The 27870-nt window shown below is 39.0% G+C and overlaps 1 protein-coding gene across 2 annotated transcripts in view; it reads right to left on the bottom strand.

Annotated features, from left to right (window-relative positions):
- The window catches only part of BMPR1B (bone morphogenetic protein receptor type 1B), a 380630-nt gene that overhangs the window by 300074 nt on the left and 52686 nt on the right, over positions 1-27870 (bottom strand). Inside the window, exon 1 of one of the 2 annotated variants that reach the window (XM_057309681.1) lies at positions 3386-3478. The exons of the other annotated variant lie outside the window; for it this stretch is intronic. The gene's annotated coding sequence lies outside the window, so the exon portion shown is untranslated. Of the gene's footprint in view, positions 1-3385; positions 3479-27870 lie in introns of those variants that run through there. 2 annotated transcript variants of the gene reach the window in all.

Genomic DNA, 27870 nt, shown 5'->3' with positions numbered 1-27870 from the left:
GCTGAACACTGGACCTCCCTACACTTCATCCACCTGCAATAACCATACTCTTGTATTTGTAAGAAATTCTAATTTCACTGAATATAAATAGGTAAGAGGGGGAAATGTATTCACTCTTAGCACAAGTTACCAAAACAAACTCTACTTTCTCCATCTCTGTCCCTAACCTGTATGACCCACCACTCTCTATGGGCTTACATTCATGTAACAAATGTTTATTGACAACCTACTATGGGCCAGACACTGTGGTAGGCACTGGGGAGAAGAAGATGTACAAAACAAACAAGATCCCATGTTCACAGAGTTAACGCAAAGTTTATGATCTAGTTGGAGAAAAAATGTTTGTGTATATGTATGTTTGTGGCTCCTTATGTTATTGTATAGTGATTATATGCCAAACACTAATGTGACAGCTTTACATCACTGACTCGTTTATGTTTTCATAAATACACAAATAAAAAGGCAAGTAACAATTAATAATTAAAAGAAAATAACAAAAGAATAAATATTACAAGATAAAATATGATGAAGAACTATATAAATTAGAGGTATGTGCTCAAATATCAGTTATTGCATGAGGAAAATTATGATAGAAAAAAATAAATTCATATTAAGTATAAAAAACATGTTCTAATACTAATATTGAATATTTCCCCAAAACTATATTTTATCATCACAGAATTCTCTCCTTTTAATCTAAAATACCTCGTGTCCACATCAATCTAATAACAAAATTCAAACCAGAACTATATTTTGAAACATGCAACTTGAAGAAATTTAGGTTAACCAGATTTCTAAATCCTCAAGTCCAGCAAGCTATAAATCATTTTAAATTATCTTCCTTATCAGGAAACTTTCATGAAAACCAATGAACTGGTTTGACCAAGAGTCAATCTGAACTGTCCTTATCAAAATTATCTAAATATGGAAATCTAGCATATCCCTCTATGGGGATGTTAACCTTTCCATGGACTGCCTGATGAATTTACTCACTCTACTACTGCATTTACCAAGGGGGCATGCACGATGTTCATTAGTCCTGTGAGGATCGTCCCCTCGCCAGCAGGAAGACAGCGGTAATATTCCCTAATACAAAAGCCTGTGAATTTCTATTAGAAACAGACGCATCTATTTATTTATTTAATCAACACTGAGTGAGCACCTTCTACAAGCAGTTAACATGTAAAGAGCAGATGCCGGTCACCCGGCTGGCCACACCCAGGCAAGTAAGGCTCTTTATTGCCCATATGGGAAACGAAAGATAGAGGAAAGGCCAGTATATTGCAAGAAAAAAAGAAGAAAAAACCCATGAATAGAAAAAGAGTTCAGGCGGTAAAAGCAATCCGGGATATCCGTTTGGAGTAAGTCTCAGAGAAAATGGGCGTAGAAGGCTAAATCCTTGATGGTGGGGTCAGCCTTGCACAGAAGAGGAGCATGACCCCCTCTGAGGCAGGAGTGATTTCCCTGAAGCCCACAGCCCTGCAAAGGGTGCATACACAGAATGCAGGATCAAACACGGATGGGGAAAAGATTGCATCTCTGTGTTTACAAACCGTTAGCAAAAGGAAATTGAGCTTTGCTTTCAGTATGAAGGCAGGCAACAAATCACAGTGCCAATACCAGTAACCTTGTCACCAGTGGAAATCACATTTTTATGTCATATCTCAGTTGTTAACAGGTATCTCAAAATACTGTTTACCTTACTACTTTGAAAGTAAGACAGTCACACGACCTGCCACTAGAGCTTATTTAAAGCACAATAAATATTCACATGTTACAAGTGTGTTATATTTTGAAAACTACTCTCTATAATAGCATGGGTTTTTTTGGTTTTTTTTTTAATTTAAAAATTATTTTGAGGAGACGGTCCATAGACTTCCCTGGTGTGCCAAAGGGATCCATGGCACAAGAAATGAAGAACTCTGAAGCATGAGACGAAAAATTAAGGCAGGAAGGATAATGTTGTCCTCTCCCTCCACTGCCTCAACTCTTCGATCAAAGTCTACTGCACACAAGGGCCCTTGTATTCATGGCACTGTGGGAGACTGAAGGGATGGCATCAAGAACTAAGAGGAAGGAAAAGAAGCAAGCCAGGGGACAATCCTCTATGAGCTATAGGTTTTGACTGAAAGGTTGGAACAAACAAAAAGAGAACAAACATAATATACCCAAGGACAGGCAAATGCTGTTGTAAAAATCCACTGACCAAAGACCTTTTACTTTGTTTCTAGGACTGCTTTCTCTCTCCAGCCTTTCCTTACTTCTCATTCCCATACCCTTAGTCCTTTATCTAGGACAGCCCACAGAAACTAAGTAACTAAAAAAATAAAAGGAGAAACACACACCCAAAAAAAAAAAAAAAAAAAAAAACCCTGTGACTTTATCTTTCCTCACCACACCTAACTGCCCACCTCCAACTGTGCCCGTATACTCTGCCTTTCCTCCTAACTGAACAAACAGTCTGTGCACCTATGTAAGACCCCTCTCTCCCCCCACCCCCCAGTCCCGTCTTTGCACTAGATTCCATCTTGTCTGGCTAACTCAGCAAGAGCACTACAGCAGCTCCCCACCCCACCCCGCCCCGTCCCTCACTTTGTCTCTCTCCACTAGATCACTCCCATGCTTGAATTACCTTCACTTAAAACAAAAAATTCTCTTGGCCTCATTTCCTACTCCAAATACCATTCATTTCTCAGCTCGTTTTTCCCTCTAGAGAACTGTCTACACTTGCTACCTGCAATTCCAACCCTTCAGGCTTTCCATCAACTCCAGTCTGCTTCGTCAAGGTCATCAGCTGACCACCCCCCCACCCCCCGTTGCTGAAGTTTAAACAGGATTTAATAAGGTTATCAAGTCCTTCTCCTTGAAATATTTTCATCACATGGCTGCCTGGATACGCATGACCTCCTGAATGCCCTTCTACCTCACTACTTCCCATCCCCCCCTTTGCTGGTTCCTCTTCATTTCCCAACTTCCAATACCAGAGTGCACTAGGATCAGTCTTCAAGTTCTCTTTTATCTATACTCAATCTCTAAATGTCTCATTCAGTCTAACGGTTTTAGGCAATATCTATATGCTAATGAAACTCGAAATTTCGATCTCCAGCCAGGCCCTTCCCTGAACTCCTGCCTCACATACCCAATTTAATTGATATCTCCACATGTTCAAAGATGAACTTCTGATTTTACCCACACTTTCACATCTCAGTCTCCCTTGGCACCATAAATGGGAACTTTATCCTTTAATCTGGGAAAACCTTTGACTTGTTTCTGACGTCTCTCCGTTTATGTCCCATGTACAGTTCAAATTCTTTTAGTTCTTCCTTTGTAATACATTCTGAATTTACTTCTTCTCATCAGCCCCACCCCTGCCACCCTGGCTCACCTGGGATTGCTGCAGAAGACTCCACAAGCCTCTCTTTTTTGCCATCCTTAGTCCTAACATGACTCTCCACGCAGCAGCCAGAATGATCTTTTTAAAGCCAATGACAACTCATGTTACTTATTTGATTAAAACATTCCAATGACTTTCCATATCACTAAAAATACAAGCTAAAGTCCTTACGAATGCCTACAAGTCCGAACATGATCTGTTAGCTCTCTGACTGCCCTCTCGGGACTCTCCCCTTGGAACACCCCACTCCAGGCTCCCTGGCTTCCTCGCTGGTCTTCAACCACATTGGTCACACTGCTGCCTTGACTTACCTGCACGTGTTCTTCCCTCTGTCAGGACCGTCTTCCCCCAGTAAAAATGAAATGTACCTCATTCTTCATACACAGAAATCACTGCGGTGATCGTTCTTTGAAATCACATTTTCCCTTCCGTTTCAGAAATTTCCGTTACTGAAAAATGTCCCCATTGGGTACTTTGGGGGATTAATTATGAAGAACTGTTATATACAGAGTTCAGTTAATTTTAATTCCCTCTTAGACTCAAGGAAAGAATTTAACTGAAATCTAGCTTCACCTTTCTTTGAATTCCTAACTGAATTACAAAGGTTTGGACAGAGAGACTGGAACTGCACTTATTTACCAAATACTTCAACTATATAAATATGTAGTTTTTTTACCTCAACCATATTAACTGGTATTTTTATTCTTACTTTACTGGAATTTGCAAGAATCTAATATGCTTCATAAAGTAACAAAGACTAAACACAGATTCCTAAAGGGAAATCACTCTTCCAAATTCTTTACCTATATCCTGATCCTCCATTAAATTCAGATAATAACACTTGCTTAGTATTTCTTCCAATAGTTTCATGTAAATGGACTATATATCCCAATATTTTGCTTAGACCTAAGTAGAATTTTAAATAAAAATTGGTTTTATAGAGTTTAAATAGAGAATATAAAGTAGAAACTTTAGACTGTGATTGAAACAAATAGGAGTCTCCCTAAGTTTTGAAATGGCCTTTCTTAAAATAAGAAGTTTCTAGTTATTTTCAGTCTCACCTTTCCTAACCTAACAATTTACTTTGAACTGCCTTAAAACTCAACAACTTTCTGACACTGAGTTGAAATTATTAAAAAATATAAATTTAAATATATTAAATAGCCAAGATGTGGAACATGCTACTCAAGGGTCCCTCAATTAGATGAATGTGGTGATATGAATAAAGATGTGGTAAATATACATGAAATATTACTGAGCCGTAAAAAAAAATGAGATCTTCTCATTTGCAACAAAATGGATTAGAACTAGACGGTATAATGCTAAGTGAAGTCAGTCAGTCAGAGAAAGACATACCACATGATTTCACTCATATGCAGGATTTAAGAAACAACGCAAATGAGCAAACAAGGGAAAAAAGAGGCAAAGAGAAAAACAGACTCATAATAATACAGACAGCAAACTGGTGGTTGCCAGAGGGGAGGTGGGTGGAGGGGTGGGTAAAATAGACAAAGGGGATTAAGAGTATGCTTACAGTGATGAGCACTGAATAATGTATAGAATTACTGAATCACTGTATTGTACACCTGAAACTAATATAACACTGCATGTTAATGATACTTCAATAAAAATTGATACCCAAGTACTCAGTAAGTATTCACAAGGTATTTAATTACCACCAAATACTGAACAGGATATAAAGTTAAGTGAAGCAATTTTCTGTCCTCTAAGATTTTATAATCTAGCCAGGAATTAAAAGGAAAGGAAAGGGACCAAAATTTGTCTCCTACTATCATGTGCCAGGCACTGAGTAGAGCAGGAGATATAAACTGTATCAGTTAATCCTTGTAACCACTCAAGGAAGAACTAAAAAAAAAAAAAAAAAAAAGAAGAAGTATGAAAAATATTCCCTCATAAATTTCTACCCATCTACTCCTTAAATTATATAATTTTAATTCCTCTAAAAATAATTATCTGTGACATATAATTTTACAAAATTCTAATTATCAATATTTTGCAATGATTTTCTTTCTCTTGTCCCTTAGTGTTAACATTCTATTTTGCTATATTTTAATTGGTGACAGCAGAGAAGTCTTGCAAGAAGCGAAACCAGAAGAACAGTACAATTACTAATCTAATTCTTCCTCTTTCTTCCTCTCTTGATTTTCCCTGAAGAGGGGCATAGGTGGAAATACATGCCTTCTAAATTCTGGCCGACTATTATCTCAGCCACATACATTAATCTTATCAATCTGCACTCCTGATTAGTGAAAAACATGTCTCACTGAGAATTATCCAGCGATCAATATGAAATTGATTTGGAATCCAGAACCATTACTTCTTTCTTTTTTCAGCACATCCTTCTTCCCCAGAGCAAAATCCTATATCAAATTAGCCTGCCTATGTCTGGGCGTGTACAGGGAATCCAGAGGGAGAGGGACAGAGTGGCCAACAGCCCATCTGCACAGTCTTTTGTGGCAAGCTCCTCTACACAGTACGTACACCCCATCCCTTTGGCCCAGATATGGGGTCAAGTGGAGAACTACTTAACCAGGTCCTCCCACACTTTCTGCCAGACACTGTAATCTGGAACAGAGAATGTGACCAGAAAGAACTCATCCACTTGAAGGACGTCTAGACACAGGTCAACTGGCAATTGGCTTCAATTCTAAAACTTTGTTGTTCGATTCTTTCTTTGGGCCACTCTGAATCCTCCCAATAAACCTATTTTCCTTAAGGTCAGCTTCTCTTTCCTGTAACTGTAACAGGTGGCTGGGGTGGGGTGGCAAGACAGGGCAAGAAAAAGCCGCAAAGGAAGATGAGTGAAAGTAAGCAGCCCACAATAAAATTATGCAAATAATTATTCATATAAAGTATGATTATTCAAATCATATTGATGAGTCGAAATAGAAATGCATGTTTACATTTAATATTTCTTCAAAGTTTCTGGTCTTAGGGTTTACAGCCCCCGCTCGTTCTTCACTATTCCATCAAGCCTGGAAACGCATTATGGAGCCGACAGCAGCATGAGGTGAGCACCCAGAGTAGAGAAGGTGAAGGTAAACTGCATGCATCTCAGTGAGGCTCAGAGAGCGAATGGTTCTTCCGGCTTTCCCCCAGTTGCTGCTCACCAACACAAAAATGAAAGTCATTCACCACACTTCTTTCTGAAGAGCAGCTGGCGTTGCCAAAAACGTTTTTTGTACGCTTCTAATTTGTCACTGAATGAACAAGCACATAGAATAACAACCAAAAAATGAACCTTGTAATTCAACATGCTGATTAGTTAAAACAAACTTCTCTAACAATCCAGCGTATTATAACCAACATAACAACAAGGATAAAAGAATCCGAGTTCTATTTTATTGGTAAAAAATGGCACCATTACCATTCATTTGAAGTTAGACACCTGAAAGCAACCTGGACAGAAGAAACACATCAAAGACCCAGCGAAGCATGACTTCAAAAGGCCCAGCACAGATGTGAGCTTCCAGCAAAGAGCCTGCTCTGATGCCAGGACTCAAACACGGGCTTGGCCGCTCGCTTTCAAACTGGAAAAGCCTCTGAACAGTATCACCACAAATTGCTTTCACAATAAACTTCCCTAGATTGAGCTGGCAAAGGTTTCCTTTTTAATTACTAGAAAAACTAGAATCTAACACTGTACAGTTCAGATCATGGGCCCTAGCGTCTGGCTGCCTGGGTTCTGTCGCATGACTCCTTACTAGCTACATGCATAACTCTGGACAAGTTACTGAATCGCACTAGAACCTGACTTTCTCAGGCTTGATGTAGGGATCAAATGATTATATTTTAAACATTAAAACACTGGCTGGCATGTAGTAAGTCCTATTCCTGCTTAAAAATGATTTAGAGTTTCTCTTTACTCTCCAAGTCTTGTATGAGATCTGAGTATCAGAGTAAATGGATAACTCTACTTCCTAAAAACAGACAGATAAGCCTAAGTGTGTTGTTTGTATGTGCATGTGTAAAATGAAAATATCATTAAATTTAAAAGGTACTGAACAGTACTGTGAGACACTTTCATTAATGAAGATAAATAGATTTTTTTCTTAGTTATTTTTCATCCTATAATTACTTCAGAGAAAACTGGGGTGAAGAGTTCAATTCTGGTTTTTAAAATGTCCTGCAGCACAATTACAGCTACTAAACACATTCACAGACTAAGTTTAATGACCCAGGATACAAAGCATGTTTTGAAAATAAGTATCCTCAGATATTTTTACTATGCTTATTAATACCCAAGAAGTAGTTAATTCCAGCGCTTATATGCAGTTGTACATAAAAATGAATTGTGGAAAACTTACCCTTAAAATGGACAATATTTTCATGGCTTAAAATATACCTAGGACATAGTATTTGATATCTTTCAGTGTTCTCTTTACACATCAATTTGTATTTACATTAAAGAGTGTTAGCTTAGGATTATTTAAGATTTGTTTACAAATACCTACTGGTACTGAGGGATATTTGAACACAGGTTAAACAACAGCTTTGAATCATTCCTTTTACTATTCAAGGATTTTAAGAGAATTTTTGATCCATACTGAAATGTACCGTGGAAGACAATATAAAATTATCATTAATATTTAACATAAAACAGGAGATATTAAAAGTTGTGCTTCAGGTTACTTGTGCAAGGTCCCCGGGATGTGTGTGCACTCTCCCTTCCCGTTGGTCCCGTGGGAACTCCCAACTGTATCATCAGTCTGTTTTCCTACTTCCCAAGAAGCCCTAGTTTCCAATGGGGATGCGTGTAATCCTGGGACCAGGGATGGAATGTGCATTCCAGCTGCAGTCCCATCAGAGTGAGTCTCAGCATCCTCACTAGACGTTCTGGAGCGAATGTACATGGCTGTTACTCTGGAAACATGGCATGAAGATGCGACGCAGTGAGGACACTCCTATTTGTGTAATGCTGCTTCCTCCGCTTTCAAGATTTAATACAGTCACCGTTTCATCCACAAAGCTTTTTCCTACCTGCCCCTATGACTCACCATACAACTTACTGATTTCTATTGGAGACTCATAAAACTTGACTACAGCAAATTATACCGGGTTTAAGACAACAAATGTTTTTAAGTGCAAGCGTGTAAAAAACAGCATCTTTTTTTTTAAAGAATTTTTTTTTTTTTTACATTTAAGACAGAAAACAATCAACTATTCACAGAAGGTCTTGGTCAATAATAGGCTTATCCAGGAGAGTAATAGAGATCTAAGTTATTTAAATAGCCTCTGGCCTTTTGCCCATCTTTCTGAAGTTAGGAACCCCATAAAAACATGATTGCACATCTATGTGTTGCACCCTGCCTTCGGGTTCTGCTATGCCAAAAATATTCCTATTAGTCTACACACTTCACCTAAAACCCAATCACGGTAAATAAGTATTCTTATTTTTTTCAGATGGAAAAAGATAAATCAAGATGTTTATAAATATTTATAAATAAAAACCTTTTCAGATATCCATTTCTTCCATGCCTAAATATTTCTTTCATCAAATATATAAATCTGAGTATAAAATGCCTTTCTAGGGGCGCCTGAGTGGTGCAGTTGTTAAGCGTCTGCCTTCAGCTCAGGGCGTGATCCCGGCGTTCTGGGATCGAGCCCCACATCAGGCTCCTCTGCTGGGAGCCTGCTTCTTCTCTCCCACCCTCCCTGCTTGTGTTCCTTCTCTCACTGGCCGTCTCTCTCTCTGTCAAATAAATAAATAAAATCTTTAAAAAAAAAATGTCTTTCTAACCATAAGAACAAATAATTGTCCATTTTACTTTGAAGTGAGTATTAAATCAGTATTTCTATTTGGAAAAAAATTATAATTAAAATGGATACCTGCTAAGTATCAGTGTCCCACTTCAGGAAGAAAAAATCCTGTGAATTAGAATTTTTTGAAAAATTATCAGAAATAATACATTTTCACTCTTTAAAGAAAACAGATTTAAGCAGTATAATAGTTAAGAGAGTAGGCCTTGGGATCAGACTATCTAAGCTCAACTTGGCTATGAAATTTTGGGCACTTAACTCTTCGTGGTTTTTATTTTTTGAGGATTCAATGAATTTATGAGAACAAATTAAAAGGTTTGAAAGAGTGCTTGGCACAGAACAAATGGCAAAAAAAAAAAAAGTTAGGTATGCTTCTAGGTAAAAATTTCTTCTAGGAAGAATTACCTTCTTCTAGGCGTAAAAAAAAGAAACAAAAAACCCATATATCAAGTTAAATACAAACTGAGTAAGTATTTCCACATCCTCACAAAAGGCTATTTTTTCCCTTGAATATAAGAGGCTCCTAAACAATAAGCAAGAACAAAGACTAACAACTGATGAAAACTAGTCCATCAACACAAATGATGTTACCAAAACAACAAACCTAAGTAGTTTTTAAGTATGTGAAAAGATACTGAACTTTCATAAGAAAAATGCAAAGTAAAACATCAAAGAGAGAGAATGTTTTCTTCGCCAGCTTTGCAAAAGTTTAGGAGTTGGAGAACAGAGTCACTGGTAGGAGGGAGAGGCAGACACTCCCGTGCGCACTGCGGTGGGCGTGGAGACTGGCAGAGCCTGTGCTGTACAAACTCTCTATGCTTTAGGAAACGTTCTGGCAGTTCTATGCCTACATGTATATAAATTAAAAAATGACTGGAAAAACGCAACACTTTCTATCCATTGAGTGCATTTAAAAGAACTGTATGTAGCCTTTAAAGGAATGATGCAGCTTTGGATGTATTAATATGGAATGCCTGACATTTATTGTCAACTGAAAGCAAGCTACAGACCTGTGTATACAGCTACTCTAATTTCTATTTAAAAGACATATATGGGGACGCCTGGGTGATTCAGTGGGTTAAGCGTCTGCCTTCAGCTCAGGTCATGATCCCAGGGTCCTGGGATCTAGTCCCGCATAGGGTTCCTTGCTCAGCAGGGAGCCTGCTTCTCCCTCTGCCTCTGCCTGCTCCCCCTGCTTGTGCTCTTTCTCTCTCTCTGACAAATAAATAAATAAAATCTTTAATTAAAAATTTTTTAAAAGACATCTATGTTGTATACAATATGTGTGCCGTATACACTGTTGTATATCACATATATGTGTATATGCACATACATATATAATATACATATATACATACACATACCCTCTGGAAGAATCACAAGAATCTGGTCACAGCCCTTGTCCCTGGGAAGGACATCTGAGTGGATGGGAGACAGCAACAAGGAGAAAGATTACTTTTTGCAGCCTTCCAGCTTTGTACCATGCACCTAAAAAACCTATTCACCCAGTAATTTTTTTTTAAACCAAGTTTCTGAGCGCTTTTTATTCTGCTGTACCAAGCCCCCAGCAAAGCATGTATCCATGCTCAAGGACCACATGTAGGTGATAATATTGTTCATTTTTTCCAGCAGTCATCTCCTTTAAGTGACTCACTAGAGAAGATTTCCACAGGGGTTAGAATGTATACCAAAAACATCACTGAAAATGACTTCATTTACAGCTATTCTAATCATTACCCAATTAACGACCAACAATAGGAAACATGATAGCTCTTAAGTGGTTGGTAATCTCTCTTTTTAATAACAATTAGCAGGTATTAGGAGATAAAAATCTTTCAATAGCAGAGTTTTACAAAATCTCTATTTGAATATTTTCAATAGAAATTGGCATCTAAAAGAATATTATTGCATCTTCCTGTCCACATTTGCTTATCACCAAAGACGTTATCACTATGACAACATAAAATATTTTGCCAACTGATAAAATTAATTGCATTTCTGAAAACTTGTTAATATTACTAGATTATTCCACTTCTAAAAGTCATTTCTTTTGGAAAGTCACTTCAGGCAAAGTGTTAGCACACGCAGGGAATAACTCTGTCGTTAAACATCTCGTGAGCATACTGCTGCCAAAAAAGGTGTCCACAAAGCAGGTCTTACATTTTAAAAATTGCTGTAAAAATAACCCCCACTGTTCTATGGAACATTAAAACGCTCTACAGAAAAATCTTTACAACTGCCTACATACATAATCAAAGCGGACTCAGACAACCAATAAAATCTCCGTATCTTCCAGAACAGGCCAAGAAACTGGTTGTCAAGTAGATAATGCCCCATCAAGGTGAGAAGCAGCTATTCCCGATCTTCGAAGGGTAGTTTCAAATCAAAGAAAAACTAACAAGTGGCAAAGGGTCCTCTGTGATTTCAGGGACAGCCTCATTGTTAAGCTGTTGGTTTCAATGGCGGGGGGTGGGGGAGGATGAGCTCCTTTTGTCATCAAGGTATCTAACGCAGACGCGCCATTTCCTTTTCTGAGTAAGACCTAGAAGGGCTGCTCGCTGCTGTGGGCTGCTGATGCGGAAGGCGCTGCGCTGGACAATCAGTGAGCCGGAAAGTATAAAACACACCCATTCTGCCGAGCCATTTTATTGGTCCTGGTTCATAAGGTTCTACATTATAGAATTTCATGTCCTACACTAAACCTGAATCTCCAGGTGAAACAGAAGTCTCATGTCTTTAAATGCATCTAATTTTGATCAGGTTTTCACTGCCAATGTCAAAGTTGTAGAGGTCTTCAGAGATTCACACAAAAATCTTAGAGTTTCAAAGTGGGGGGGGGGCCTCCCTCTACTTTTCAAAGAGGAGGTAAAGGTGAGAAAAGAGAAGTTTTCAAGTGTGCAAAGTTGCAGGAAGGCAAGGAAAAGGAAGGAAAAACATACCAAGAGCAGGGAGATAGTAGGACAAGTATAAGGAAAAAACGGGGACAGGAGAAAAGGAAGATGGACACAGATTATGAACTGACCTGTCCTCCAAAACAAATCTGTGCTTGTAAGACTCAGGCAGGAGCCTCGGGGTCCAACTCGCTCTGATTCTCAGTGACTTCCCGCAGGCAACTGCCTCAGGGTGATCCCCTGCAGATGTACACCCAGAGACACAGCCGGGCTTCCTGCAACCCCAGAGCCGCCCAGGAGAGCTGCTCACGCCAGTGAAATCCCCAGGCGTGATGGAGACCGATTGGCAAGGTTCAAATTGTGATTAGCATATTTGAAGTATAATACTTCTACTGTGTTTTGCACAATTTGCAAATATCAAAAAAAAATGTTTTTCATTTAATCAACAAAACCAAACATTATACTCTGTATGGGTAGTTCTCAAGTGCACTTGTGCACGGTCAAGTATTTACCTTCTCAACTTTCAAGAAAATGAAAAATGTCTAATCTCATGTATCAGGATTATGTGGTAAGTGTGTTTATAATACCCAAGTATGCATAGTTCCCAAGTGTATACAGGGCAGTTTATTCATTCATAATTCACTCACTCCCACACACACACACTCCACAAATATTTTTTTTGTGCCTATGTGCTAAGAAATAGTTCTGGGTCCATAATATGCTACGTAGTGGAAAGACAACAAATAACTCGATTGGATCATTACAAACTGTAAAATTCTATATGGGACACAGCTAGTAATGGGGAGGGCAGCATGTAGTTTGGGGTGTGGAGGACTGGTGGGACTAGCAGCAAAGGTTAGGCTAAGGATATGCCTTTTGAGCTCAAATCTGAAGCATGAGGAAGCGATCAGTTGGCCAAGGGAAGATGAAGAAGAGAGTGTTTCAGGAGAGGAATAACAGCAGGTCAAAATACCCCAAAGCCGGTAAGGAGCTTGGAATGTCCAGGGGAAAAAAGTGTAGAGATGGGATAGTGGCGAGATAACAGGGCTGTTTTACAGGCCTTGTTAAGAATATTTTCTATATCCCAAGAATAATGAAAGGTTACTGAAGGTCAAATATAGCATAATAATTACTAATATTCACTGATCATCTACTGTGTGCCACTATAAGTACTTCATAGTGATTAACTTTTTTAATCCTCATAACAACTCTATGAAGCAGGTACTATTTATACCTACATTTAAAGAAGAGGAACCTCTTTAATGCTCAGAAAGTTAAATGATGGGCTGAGTGTAACTGCAGAGTAGGATCTGACCCATAGAGTGTGACTTTTATACTTCCTTTATTTTTGAGACCAATCTGATCAAATAAATAAGTCATCTGCTCCATGGTGCAAATAAACCTTCCTCTATGGATCCTTCGGGACTCTAGTTGGCTGGAATAGTAATAGTGCCTGGAGTAGATGATCATTTACCTTCAGAAGTAAGTCCAAAAAAAAAAAAGAGTAATACTTAAATCAACATTATTAACATCTACCTTTACTATTTTAGACATTATGGCAATATCCATATAGAGGTAAATTTTCCAAAAGGAGGCCCCAGAAATAATCGTACCTAAAACAGTTTTAAAAGGAAAGGGAGGGTTGACTGAATGATTCAGTCTGTTAAGCGTCTGACTATTTTTTGCTGTTCAGGTCATGATCCCAGGGTCAGGAGATCAAGCCCTGCATTGGGCTCTGCGCTGGGCATGAAGACTGCTTAAGAGTCTCTCTCCCCCTCTTGCCCCCCCTCCCCCCACTCTCCCTCAACACTCTCTCTCTCTCAAAAAAAAAAAAAAAAAGGAAAGGGAGGAGGAATCTAAAATTATAAACTACACAGAATCAAATCTTACCTATGATGCTAATAATTAATAGGTAATTAATGAAAACTAGTGACTCAAAAATATTTTAAACATTAGAATTTTAAAATTAAGTCTAGCTTTTTTTGACACAGTATGAATAGGTTCTTCATCAAAAGAAACATAATTATATTCACGAATATAAACTACACTGAAAGCACATACATGTAAACACATATATGGATAGAAGACTACAGTCACACATGGTTTTACACATTAACATTTCTGAAAAAGATTTAAGTCATAAATATTCATAATATTATTTTCCCTAAATCTGGAATTTTCCCTTTTAAAGATGTCCAATATATAACTTATTATTTGTTTCTAAGGAAATTCACTGTAACTCAAAAATATGCAAGATTTATTTCCTAGAAATATTTTCTTACAATAGCCTAAACATATTACCTATCAGAACAGGTTTGGATAACTCCATGATCACACACTTAATTTAGTTAAGTTTCATTTCCTATCATTTTAAAATTCAGGATAATTATGGTCTTTGTTTTTCTCTACAAGTCAACCTACAAAGGAGCAATGCACTGAATTTTATGCAACATGATAAACTGCCCACAACTTCAAGAAATGCTTCCAAACTAGGCACCGTTTTTCCTTCCCAAATTTAGAATTGTGATAGCGTATTCCTGTACTATTTTCCAAGTTAATCACCGTGCAGTATAATAAACTGCACGGACCGTATCACAATGTCTTATTCTACATTTCCTCTGGAAAAACTTCCTCTAATTCCAAAGGTCCAGAATATGTGCCCCTCCTATTCCCTGCCATCTTGGACTTCCTTACCAGAGCACATCACTCCTTAGGCAATGCCTATTTCCTTGCGTCTCCCTTCCCATACGTTGTAAGCTCTGTGGTGATCGGCACTGCATTTACCCATGTACGTCCAGCACTTAGCACAGTGCCTACCAAGCCCCTACTATGCAACCAGCAAGTAACTGTTGAAAATTTCCTAAGAGCAGAATCATCACAAAGAACAGAACAACCTGCTAGAATAAATTGAGAGAGAGAGAATACTTTTAAAAAATAAATAAGTAAAGGCATAGTTCCTTATGAAAATTAAAATTCTGAGGAATTCCACTTTCTAATCCACAATGTGCAAGTATGCACTTCCTCAATTTACGGAAGCATAAATTTCAAGTAGTCAGGGTGTGGTATATAAAGTCAGATACATAATCTAAAGCTAATCCAACTCTACTTTTACTAAATCCTGAATCATAAACTTTCAACACCTTTTACATTCTACCACACCTATTCTACTTGGCAAGAATGCAGTTGCTTTTTTTTCTTTGATGATTTCTCTCTCAAACACACAGACACACAGACACACACACCCCTGATGAAAACTTGAGACCTAAATATCACTACTCAGAATAGAATAGCGACTTTCTTTTAAAAGTATGAGTATTTTAAGTTCATTAGCCTTTATTTTCCAAAGTATGCTCCAGGAACCCAGTTCAGTGGTCCTAACATGCATCAGATTCGCCCGGAGGGTTTGTGAAAATACGGACTGCTGGACCCCACCTGCAGAGAATCTGATTCCGAGGTTTGGGGTGGGGCAGAGGTGGTGGTGATGCTGCCGGTCTTGGGACCGCACAGGGTCTAATGCCCTAGTGTGCTGTGAAGAGATGCTTCGTGAGAGGAAAATACCCATTCTCAAATACTGTTGGAAAACGTTACGTATTCTATATGCCTCTTAAGATTTCACCATACACATTAGCATATTAAAAACTCTGAAATATTCTGCAGTAAATTAAGCTTTACACTGTTTATCAAAAAATTATTTAACCTGGAATCTTTTAATCCGAGAGCAATTATTAACATCTTACCATGCTCTGTAGAATACACTTTGGAAACATTCTACATTTGACTCTTTAGAACTGTTTCCTTAAAATGTTTTTTAGCAGAAAAGAATTCTGTCCTTGGAAATGATCCAATGTCATACCATGTATGATTCCTGTCCAGATAAAATAGCATCTCACTCTCAGAAGAGTTCACCCAATCGCGTACACCATTTCTTGTGGTGCTACTTTTGTAGCTCTGTGTGTGAAGTCAATACCAAGATCACACAACGCTTCAACCATTAATTCAATTAATCAGAAATAATGCATAATTTAATATCATTTTGAATGTGCACTACTGAAAGCCACAAATCCACCTTATTTGTTCACATTTACTGATAAAATGCTTTAAAACAACGGAATAAAAGAACCTAAGTTTGTTCAGGTCGAAATATTCTCTCACACGTGATCTTATCGGGTGTTTAGAAACACCTTGAGTGAAGCTGATATAGCAGGCATTTCAGTCTGCTACCCCGCTGGCTTACTGAGAAAAGGAGAAGCAAAGTGAGTCACCCACTCAAGGAACTAAGTGATGACATGTCTTTTGACTAACGTTCCAGTCGTCTCTCGTTACACTACACCGCCTTGCTGTAACTTTCATGCTCGTCCTGCTCATTTTATCCAGCAACTTTTCTCTTTCTCCTTTTAATCACAAAAATTGCATATGAAATACATATTTAAAATCTTTCACCTTACAGTCCAGACAGATACAAATACTGCTATGTTAGAAGCTAAGCACTCCTGGCTACCGTGAGAATGGCAAAAATGAATTACTAGGAAAATAGAAAGAAAAGAGTCAATTCTAAATAAAGGTATCAGTGAATGTTTAAGAGGATTTAAAGAATTTAAGCTCCGTGAGGAAAAAGGCTTTTGTCGGTTCCCGTACCTAACCCAGTGCCTGGCAGCCTGTAGGTGCCCTACATGTATTTACTGACCTTGTGAGTCAATGACTGAGAGGCAGTAATTTGAAAACAGCACAGAAACAAATTATACGTTTAAAAGAGTTTAGTCCCTTATACAATTCTTATACAAAAGAGTTGTATACTCTTATACAAAAGAGTTTTAGTCCCTTAATTTGAAAGGATCACTTCTATTTCCAAAGGGCAATATAAACCTTATATAACATCAACAAAACGTCTAACGTCAAGGACAGAGGATTTACCACTTCAAACCTTCCCTCCAAAAGAAGGTGCTTTTGCTACCCAAGTGTCCATGAGCTCCAACAGAGAAACACAGCAGGGGCTCAGGGGTGGGGCAGAGAGAACACCAATTACACAGACAGCCATCCGAGGAATAGCACGCATTTAACGAGCCACATTAGATCATATTTCATATTAGAAAAATTACTTCCTTAAAAACTCATAGATTTCTTTAGAATTCAATATTTTGAGCTTATTTTTATAATTATATCATTTTCAAAACAGTAACAGGCTACACTTTTAATCACATAAACTATTTTAGTTAAAGAATCTACATCTGTTTGGCAAGTCATATCAAAGTTACTGTATTTTAATTCCTCTATTTTATTAGCAAAATTGTTACTCTTGGAAATATAAGATTTTTCACTGAAATCTCTAAGACTAAATAAAACTATTCATTTCAGTTTCAACAATATTATGAGCATATATTTACCTTTTCCTTGTGGGAAGGCAGAATAAAATTTTTCCTAAATTACTAATAACAGAGACTTCTGACAGAAGTCAGCGTAGCAATTATGCATCTGTTTCCATTTTTATTATTGTACAGAACTTTCCAGATGTTCCTCCTTCTCTGGTAATTCCCCGAAGAATACATTTACTAGGTTCCCTTTATAATCACCTTGCTAATGGTAACAGTAACTGAATGGGAAAAAAAAAAAAAATTTTAGTGGGAATCTCAATAATTCCATAATTTTTATATAAAAAGAAAATCTGAAATCCACAAGAACAGCTTTCCCTCCAAAAAAAAGACTTAAACAAATGAAAGCAAGGACACAGCAGAAAAGCACAGTGGGAAAGAGAACAAAGCAAGCAGGAAGTAAATCTGGAAGCAGTCTGGCCCCTAGCGAGCTCTTACGCATGTTGAAAGAAGACTCAGTGCTGCAGGTGTGCAAATGAGGGCACTTGACAGAGGACCAACATCTGCAATATCCCTTCAACCCTTATTTAACCTTACCATTCCTCCCAAGCCATAAACTCTACCACCAGCAGACTGCAGCCACAAATCTCATGTAAGACTTCTAGTTAGTCCCTAAGTATTTAACTAACGTTTCATTTAAGCTTCACGATGTACTTTCAAAAACCTAAATTCTACATTCAGTACCATTCTGTCGATTCACTTATCAAAGAACATGAGTGAAATATGATTTCATTTGTTTCATGTAATTGTTTTTAAAACTTGTTTCATACAAACAAATATATACTTTTAAATCTTGTCCCAGTAACTAATGACATGGGAAAAAATAATATCCTTAATGCAAAGGCCTGAAATAAATAAGAAATGTTACCACATGCCTGGCTTCAAAGTTTAGAAAACAAGAAAAAATTCCTTTGTTGTGGTGTTTTTTTTTAATTCCCTACAAATGTAATGCATATTTATGACATTTGTTTTTATTTTCTCATAAAACTATTTTCATTCATGGGCAATGAAATCCATTTTGCTTCCATATTCGGCAAAGCACTTTGACATTTGTACATAGGCAATAGAGACTTAGCTATGATAGGAGTCGCTCCGATTTCAATACAAATAAATCTAAACCAGTCATTATCATTCATTTCCCTTGTCAATAATGGCTTAGGAAGAGGCAAGTGGCCTAATTCTTGCCAATGAGAAGACAGGGCAAGTCTACTGTAGGGCCTCTGGGGAAGGTTTCTTCCACTCTGGGAAAGAAACATAATAAAAGATGGTATCTGTTCTTCTGGGAACGTTCTCACATCTGAAGGTGGTGTGAGGTGCTAACAGCCAGAGAATGAGGCCAACACGGAATGTCAGAGACCACAGATGAACAAGCACAACAAAAAACCCTGCAGTGACATTACTGAGCCCGTTGTCTGAACCTATCAGCTTTGACACCACCCTCCCTGGACATCCACCCACTTCAGAGATTATACACTCGAGACTTGCCTAGGATTTTGCCATCGTCTGCTTATCCTGGATCGCGATTCTTGGTAATGCCTAAATAAACTCATTTTTGCTGGTTAAAAAGAGAGAGAGAGATTATAAACTCCTTTCTTATTCAAGTCAGTTTGAGTTGGAATTTTCTGTTTGTATGCAAAATTATTCTAAGTGATAAGCCAATGAAATAAAATCCTAATTTGAATTAGTTAAGCTGACTCAAGGACTCCTATCTATAACATTCAATAACCAAAATTTTGTAGAAAACAGAAACTGGACAGAATTTGACCATTTCACCTAATAAAGTAAGTGCTACTCCCTACTACAAAGAAGAGGTGATCTTAGTGAGGAGTTCATGAAGCAGAAGAGAGTTACAGCTTCCTCCGGAATAACAGATGTACGGGAAAGTGCTGGCAAGGATCAGGGTAACCATGTGCTAAATTAATGCATCGAAATCCAAACATCTTTGTTTTGGTTTAAACTGTTAAACCCTTGGACTCATAGCTCAATTATACATTTGATTTCACTTGTCTATAATTTTGAAAGAAATTTAAACACCATATGAGACTTTAAAAACTAAAAGGACATGAACATACACTATCCTGTAGACTGCTTGGATATGCCCATCAACCTTTCCTCTATTCAGTATCTGAGGCAGAAACCAGCCACCGTGAGAAATAAATGCAGGGCCAGGACTTTGCCATGAAGAAAGGTGGGGCTGTGTGCAGTAAAGGGCTCTCAGTACGTAAACGCAGGTCTTTTTATTTTTTCTTCATAATCTGTGACCACTGTTTCTTTCTCCTCTACTAGTTGCCTCTAAGAATCACTTTCCAGCCACTGGCTCCCCAAAGCACAGATTTAAAAATAGCTCTGCCCCCAGCTTTTCCCTATAGCTCACACTCATATCCACCCCAGAACCCAGAAGCCCATCAGGAGAGAAGCTCGGAAGTGAGGGGAACCAAAGCTGACTTGCCATTATGTCAGTTCTCCCACCAGCCCCTCAGCAGCAAAGGACCCCTTCCCTTTGCCCACTCCGCTCTGGTTCTAACCGAATTGTGGAAAGTAGCTTTGTCTCAGAATTCTTTAAGACCTTATATCGCTCTTTGGTGAGGCGAATTTAGGATATGAGCTGAGTGAGAAAGGGCACCACAACCTCAGTAACAAATGACTTCAAAATATTTGATCTAAGCATTTCAAATGGTTCCTGGTGAACAGGAAAGCCTGTGGTGTGGCGTAAACAGTGGCTGCCCGTGGAAATGTTTGCCAAACGCTGATACCATTTCTTTCTTGACATAAATGCTTTTTAACTAGCAGGCAAAAATAAAATTTTATCTAAAGCACACATTTTAGGAATATCATTTCCCATTCAAATGCAATCCTCATTCAAAGCTGAGCTGAGAGGGAAGTCGTCACAGCATTGTGGGAAGGACCTGGTCTGAAGAACATTACCCTAAAAAAGCCTTAGTAGCCTTCACACTGGCTCAGCAGCTGATGAGGTAATGTTGCTATTCCCAAGATTAGGAGTAAAGACAAACAGGTCCCCCAGCTGCCTAGCTTGGAGTACATTCCTGAAATGCACCCAAACTAGTCATCTAGGTACAAACCAACAGTAAATGATGCTTCTAGAAGTCTCAGAGACTCACCTCAGCCCAAACCAAGTTCTAATGCCACTACCATCACGCCATGCCCTTCACCCCAGGGACAGAAAGTCACAGCGAGTCTCATCTGAAGAGGACAGGGAGAAGAATGGCCAGCCATCTCCTATTCTCTCTTATATTTCCTCTTCTCACTCTCTTCCACCCTGTCCATTTTCCTCCTTATTCTTTCCTCTCTCTTTTCCCATTTCCTCCTTTCCTTCCAAGTTATTAATTTACCCATCTATCTAACCACAGTTAAATATGCCCAATGTGCTGGGAAGCTGTAGACTAGAAACACAAAAGCGGTCTGTGCTTTCCAGGAGCTCACACTCCAGTAAAAATTCAGACAGACAAGCAATCACCACAGAATTAAATGGGTGCTACCACAGAGCTTTGTACCAGCACGTAGAAAGGGGTATCTCATCAACTGGAGAGAGGGAGGCAGGGGGTTGAAGATTCACTTACCTACCACCTAAAACAGAGGCATGTGACATGAATCTACCAAAAACAACCCAATTGTAGTTGGTTTCTGTTGTTTGTTTTTTGTTATTTTTTTAATGTTTATTATATTATGTTAGTCACCATACAGTACATCCCTGGTTTTTGATGTACGGTTCGATGATTCATCAGTTGCGTATAACCATGCAATACGTGCCCTCCTTACTACCCATCACCAGTCTATCCCATTCCCCCACCCCCCCTCCCCTCTGAAGGCCTCAGTTTGTTTCTCAGAGTCGATAGTCTCTCATGCTTCATTCCCCCTTCAAATTACCCCCCTTTCTTTATCCCTTCCTTCCCCTACCGATCTTCATAGTTCTTATGTTCTATAGATGAGAGAAATCATATGGTAATTGTCTTTCTCTGCTTGACTTATTTCACTTAGCATTATCTCCTCCAGTGCCATCCATGTTTCAGCAAATGTTGAGAACTCGTTCTTTCTGATAGCTGAGTAATATTCCATTGTATATATGGACCACATCTTCTTAATCCAGTCATCTGTTGAAGGGCATCTCGGTTCCTTCCACGATTTAGCTATTGTGGACAAAGCTGCTATGAACATTGGGGTGCATATGGCCCTTCTCTTCACTATGTCTGTATCTTCGGGGTAAATACCTAGTAGTGCAATCGCTGGGTCATAGGGTAGCTCAATTTTTAACTTTCTAAGGGACCTCCACACTGTTTTCCAGAGTGGCTGTACCAACTTGCATTCCCACCAACAATGTAGGAGGGATCCCCTTTCTCCACATCCTCTCCAGCAATTGTTGTTTCTTGCCTTGTCAATTTTTGCCATTCTAACTGGCGTAAGGTGGTATCTTAGTGTGGTTTTCATTTGAATTTCCCTGATGGCTAATGATGTTGAACATTTTTTCATGTGTCTGTTAGCCATTTGTATGTCTTCATTGGAAAAGTGTCTGTTCATATCTTCTGCCCATTTTATGATTTGTTTATTTGTTTCTCGCATATTGAGTTTGAGAAGTTCTTTGTAGATCTTGGATACCAGCCTTTTATCTGTAGTATCATATGCAAATATATTTTCCCATTCTGTGGGCTGCCTCTTATTTTTTTTGACTGTTTCCCTGGCTGTGCAGAAGCTTTTTATCTTGATGAAGTCCCACAAGTTCATTTTATCTTTTGTTTCTCTTGCCTTTGGAGATGTGTCATAAAAAGGTTGCTTTGGCCGATGTCGTACAGGTTGCTGCCTATGTTCTCCTCTAGGATTTGGATGGATTCCTGTCTCACATCGAGGTCTTTCATCCATTTGGAGTTTATCTTTGTGTATGGTGTGAGAGAGTGGTCAAGTTTCATTCTTTTGTATGTAGCTGTCCAATTTTCCCAGCACCATTTATTGAAGAGACTGTCTTTTTCCCACGGGATGTTTTTTCCTGCTTTATCAAATATTAGTTGCCCAAAGAGCCGAGGGTCCATTTCTGGGTTCTCTACTCTGATCCATTGGTCTATGTGTCTGTTTTTGTGCCAGTACCATGCTGTATTTGTGATCACAGCTTTGTAGTACAGCTCGAAATCCGGCATTGTGATGCCTCCAGCTTTGTTTTTCCTTTTCAACAGTTCCTGGGTGATTCAGGGCCTTTTCTGGTTCCATACAAATTTAAGGGCTATTTGTTCCAGCTCTTTGAAAAATGTCATTGGTATTTTGATCGGGATAGCATTGAAAGTGTAGATTGCTCTGGGTAGCATGGACATTTTAACTATGTTGATTCTTCTGATCCATGAGCATGGAATATTTTTCCATCTTTTTGTGTCTTCTTCAATGTATTTCAAGAGTGATTTATAATTTCTAGAATATAGATCCTTTATGTCTCTGGTTAAGTTAATTCCAAGGAAACATATGGTTTTTGGTGCTATTGTAAATGGGATGGATTCCCTAATTTCTCTTTCTTCAGTCTAATTATTCGTGTACAGAAATACAACTGATTTCTGAGCATTGATTTTGTATCCCGCCACATTACTGAATTGCTCTATAACTTCTAATAGTTTGGGAGTGGATTCTTTTGGGTTTTCCATACAGAGTCTCATGTTATCTGCGAAGACAGTTTGACTTCTTCTTTGCCGATTTGGATACCTTTTATCCCTTTTTGTTGTCTGATTGCTGTTGCAAGGACTTCTAGTACTATGTTGAATAATAGTGGTGAGAGTCGGCATCCTTGTCGTGTTCCTGATCTTAAGGGAAAGGCTTCCAGCTTTTTTTCCCCATTGAGAATGATATTTGCTGGAGGCTTTCGTAGATGGTTTTTATGAGATTGAAGAATGTACCCTCTATCCCTACACTCTGAAGGGTTTTAATCAGGAAAGGGTGCTGTGTTTTGTCAAATGCTTTTTCTGCATCTATTGAGAGAATCATGTGATTTTTGGCTTTTTCCTTCTGCATAATATCTATGACACTGATTGATTTGCGACTGTTGAACCACCCTTGCATCCCAGGGATGAATCCCACTTGGTCATGATGGATAATCCTTTTAATGTACTGTTGGATTCTATTAGCCAGGATCTTGTTGAGGATTTCGGCGTCCATATTCATTAGGGAAATCGGTCTGTAATTTTCCTTTTTGATGGGGTCTTTGCCTGGTTTGGGGATCAAGGTAATATTGGCCTCATAGAATGAGTTTGGTAGCTTTCCTTCTGTTTCTATTTTTTGAAATAGCTTTAGGAGAATAGGTATTATCTCTTCTTTGAATGTTTGGTAGAATTCCCCAGGAAAACCGTACAGGCCTGGAGTTTTGTTTTTTGGAAGGTTGTTTATCACTGACTCAATCTCTTCATAATTGGCCTGTTTAAAAAATCAATTTCTTCCTGTTTCAGTCTTGGTAGTTTATAGGTTTCCAGGAAGGCCTCCATCTCTTCCAGATTGCTTAATTTATTGGCATAAAGCTGTTGATAAAAGTTTCTAATAATCCTTCCAATTTCATTGGTGTTGGTTGTGACCTCTCCTTTTTCCTTCATAATTTTATTAATTTGGGTCCTTTCTCTGTTCTTTTGGATAAGTCTTGCCAGTGGTCTGTCAATTTTATTGATTCTCTCAAAGAACCAGCTTCTAGTTCTATTGATCTGCTCTACTGTACTCCTGGTTTCTAATTCATTGATTTCTGCTCTAATCTTGGTCAATTGCTTCCTCGTGCGTGGATTAGGTCTGTCCCTCTGTTGCTGTTCCAGCTTCTTGAGGTGAGAATATAAAAACTGCATTTTAGATTTTTCTATTCTTTTGAGTGAAGCTTGGATGGCTATGTATTTCCCCCTTAGGACTGCCTTTGCAGTATCCCATTGGTTTTGGACTGTTGTATTTTCATTCTCGTTGGTCTCCATAAATTGTTTAAATTGATTTTTGATTTCCTGGTTTATCGAATCATTCCTGAGTAGGATGCTTCCTAGTCTCCAAGTGTTTGAGTTTCTTCCAAATTTTTCCTTGTGGTTGAGTTCCAATTTCAAAGCGTTGTGGTCTGAGAATATGCAGGGAATAATTTCAGTCTTTTGGTATTGGTTGAGACCTGTTTTGTGACCCAGAACATGGTCTATTCTTGAGAATGTTCCATGGGCATTAGAATAGAATGAGTATTCTATTGGTTCTGGGGTGTAGTGTTCTATATATATCTATGAGGTCTAACTGGTCTAGTATGGCATTCAAAGCTCTTGTTTCTTTGCTGATTTCTTGCTTGGGTGATCTGTCTATTGCTGATAGTGGAGTGTTGAGGTCCCCTACTATTAGTGTATTTTTATCTATATGTCTCTTTATTCTGGTTAAGAGTTGGCTTGTGTATCTTGCTGCTCCCCTGTTGGGGCATATATATTTATAACTGTCATATCCACATGTTGGATACATCCTTTATGAATAATATAGTGCCCTCCTATGTCTCTAACTACAGTCTTTAGTTTAAAATCCAATCTGTCTGATATGAGAATTGCTACCCCAGCATTCTTTTGAGGTCCATTGGCGTGAAAGATGGTATTCCATCCCTTTACGTTCAGTCTGAATGTATCTTTAGGTTCAAAATGAGTCTCTTGTAGACAGCAAATGGATGGGTCATGTCTTTTTATCCAATCTGCAACCCTGTGGCATATTATGGGAGCATTTAGGCCATTTAAATTGAGACTGAATATTGAGAGATATGATTTTAATGATGCCATGTTGCCAGTAAAGTCTTTGTTTCTATCAATTGTGACTTTCTATTCTGTATCACTCTTGGGGCCTTTTCACTTTTATAGAACCCCCTTTAAGATCTCCTGTAGGGCTGGTTTCGTGGCTCCAAAATTGGTCAATGACTGGCGATTCTGGAATGTCTTTATTTCTCCATCAATTCTGAATGACAGCCTTGCTGGATAAAGGATCCTTGGCTGCATGTTTTTCTCTGAAAGAGCTTTAAAAATGCACCCCCCCTCAACCCTTTCTCTCATTCCAGGTCTGTGTAGAAAGGTCTGATGTAATTCTGATACCTTTGCCTTGGTACGTGAGAAATTTCTTTGCCCTGGCCGCTTTCAATAATGTATCCTTGGATCTAATATTTGCGAATTGCACTATGACATGACATGGTGTAGGTTTGACATGATTGAGCTTGGGAGGGGTCCTCTCTGCCTCTTGGACACAAATGTTTGTTTCCTTTGCTAGATTAGGGAAGTTTTCAGCTACAATTTGTTCAAATATCTCTTCTAGACCTCTGTTTTTCTCCACCCCCTCGGGGATGCCGATGATTCTGACATTGGAACGTTTCATTGAGTCAGTAATGTCCCATAACCTACATTCTTGAGAATGGATTTTTTTGAGTCCAGATTCTATTTTAGCTTTCTCTTCTACTAACCCATCCTCCAATTCGCTGATACGTTCTTCTGCCTCATTCACCCTGGCCGTCAGAGCCTCTAGTTTTGACTGCATTTGGCTCATAGAATTTTTAATTTCTGCCAGATTTGCTCTAATTTCCGCCCTTAGAGATTCTATATTCTCATTAACATTTTCGTTAATACTGTTTTCAAGTCTACACATCATCTTGACCATTGTTACTCTGAATTCCATTTCTGATAATTTGGTTATATCCATATCCATTAGTTCTGTGGCAGAGGCCACAGACTCATTGTCTTTTCTTTGCTGGGTGGGGGGCTTCTCCTTCTCGTCATTCTGATGAGGAGAGGTTGCGGGGTTGTCCAGAGCCCAAATTATTGACTGGGACCCAGGCCGTGCGCCCTTGTTTTATAGGGATCTTAGGGATGTGGGCTTCTTGATTTTTCAGCCTGCCTTCTGGGGGAGGGGCATGCTGCGCTGATACTCAGACAACCCTGTTTGGGTAGAGTCTCCGTGTTCCCTGTGAGGGGGGATGGGAATGGGCACGCTGTGACCCGGTATTTCCAGGCTTTTGTTCTCTGGCCGCTTTCCCTGGCGGTTTGCTGTGCCTCTTCTGAGAGTCAGAGCAGCAGTGCCTGAATTTCAGCCTCTGTCACAGAACAGAGGGATTGCAGCCCGTTCTCTACTAATGTTCTGGCCACTTTAACTCTGTTACTGTTTGTGCTGCTCAACCCTGCAGCATCCCGGGATGTGCGCCCCACACCCGGCGTCCCTGCCCTCACTTCCAGGGCCAGCGCGTCTCTGTCCTTTGTGTTTCTAATGCCGCCAGCCGCCAGCCGCCCCCGCGCGCTCCGGAGTTCCTGGTCTCAGTCTGGTTCCAGTGAGCACACCGGAGCTCCATGAAAAGTCTGGTGGCGCGAGCTCCCTGCTCACAGTCCCATACTGCTCTCTCGTGGGTGCGGGTCCACGAGTCCGCCCGCTCCCCCGTGTAGGCGGCCACCGCTTCCCAGCACCCAAATGCGGCGGCTCCCTCCCCCTTCCGTTTATCTTCCGATATCTGTGCGCGGTTTCACGGCTCCCCACTTCGTACCTCAATACTCAGCGCTGGAGATGTTCATTTGTAGAGATCCAGATGCATCTTCCTGCGTCTCAGGCTGATTCCGTGGATGTTCAGGCTGGTCTGGTACCTATCCAACTCAACTCAGGGGACCGGCTGAAAAAGGGGTCCCCTACCCCTCCGCCATCTTAACTCTGTATATGTGTTGTTTGTTTTTGAACTAGCTGCTGATACATAGTTCCACCCAGGCCACAGAAGAAAACATTGATGACCTTGTCCTTATTACGCTTCTAATTAAACCATACAATTTAGCACATATATCTTATTCATTCCTATATCCATAATGCCTACCCTAGCACAATGCCTAGCAAATAGTAAGTACTCAAATGTTTTACATAATTCTCTTCAACGGCTTATGTATACTGCTATTTTACTGAATTGGGATTAATTTTGATTTTTTTAAGATCCTTACAGGGAGCAACCCCTTCCCACATTATCTTCAGCCAAATTTTAACTCTTTTGCATGAATTCTGTTTGGGACTAGAGCTTAAAATTGTTTTAAGTCAAAAAAAATTATGCCATGTATGTATATATTCTAGCTAAAATCATTCTGAGAAAACTACTATTAATATTTTTAAATCTTTTTTGTATTAAACTTCAAAAAAACTAAATAAGACTTACCTCTTAAGTGCTTACTAATGCTTACGAGTTACAGAATACATGTTTTCAATTAGTAGGTTGCAACACCTTTTGGCTTTATTTTCGCCACAATTTTCTGTAGCAATAAATTTAATTTCAAAAGAAAGTAGCTATAGATTATGGAACCCACTATAGCTGTGTAACACATAAATAAGTCTCAGACAGCTTTAAAGCATATTAGAGAGAGTTGTGAAATATATGTGTAAACATGAAATTCTGAAGTGTTAATCCAGTAACACTTAAGTATTGGTTCCAGTTTATAAACAGATTCTTTTAAAGCTTCTA

Source organism: Ursus arctos, unplaced genomic scaffold (assembly GCF_023065955.2).
Source record: "Ursus arctos isolate Adak ecotype North America unplaced genomic scaffold, UrsArc2.0 scaffold_9, whole genome shotgun sequence".
Taxonomy (NCBI): domain Eukaryota; kingdom Metazoa; phylum Chordata; class Mammalia; order Carnivora; family Ursidae; genus Ursus; species Ursus arctos.
Note: the sequence above shows the minus strand (reverse complement) of the source record. Positions and strands in the feature narration are given on the sequence as shown.